The 209-nt window shown below is 37.3% G+C and overlaps 1 protein-coding gene across 1 annotated transcript in view; it reads left to right on the forward strand.

The window, feature by feature from the left end:
* LOC106876535 (zinc finger protein 271) overlaps nt 1-209 on the forward strand; it is a 172,309-nt gene that overhangs the window by 159,980 nt on the left and 12,120 nt on the right. The window lies entirely within an intron of this gene.

The raw sequence follows: 209 nt of genomic DNA on the forward strand, positions 1-209 counted from the left end.
GTGTTTAGACAACTGACCGTTCTGAGAGAATGATTTACCACAAATATCACAATGTTATGGCTTTTCTCCTGTATGTGTAAGATTGTGTTTAGACAACTGACCGTTCTGAGAGAATGATTTACCACAAAAATCACAATGATAGGGCTTCTCTCCTGTATATGTCATTTTGTGTGTGGTCAAGGTACAAGTTTGAGAGAATGATTTACCAC

The sequence above is a fragment of the Octopus bimaculoides genome, chromosome 29 (assembly GCF_001194135.2).
Source record: "Octopus bimaculoides isolate UCB-OBI-ISO-001 chromosome 29, ASM119413v2, whole genome shotgun sequence".
Lineage (NCBI taxonomy): Eukaryota > Metazoa > Mollusca > Cephalopoda > Octopoda > Octopodidae > Octopus > Octopus bimaculoides.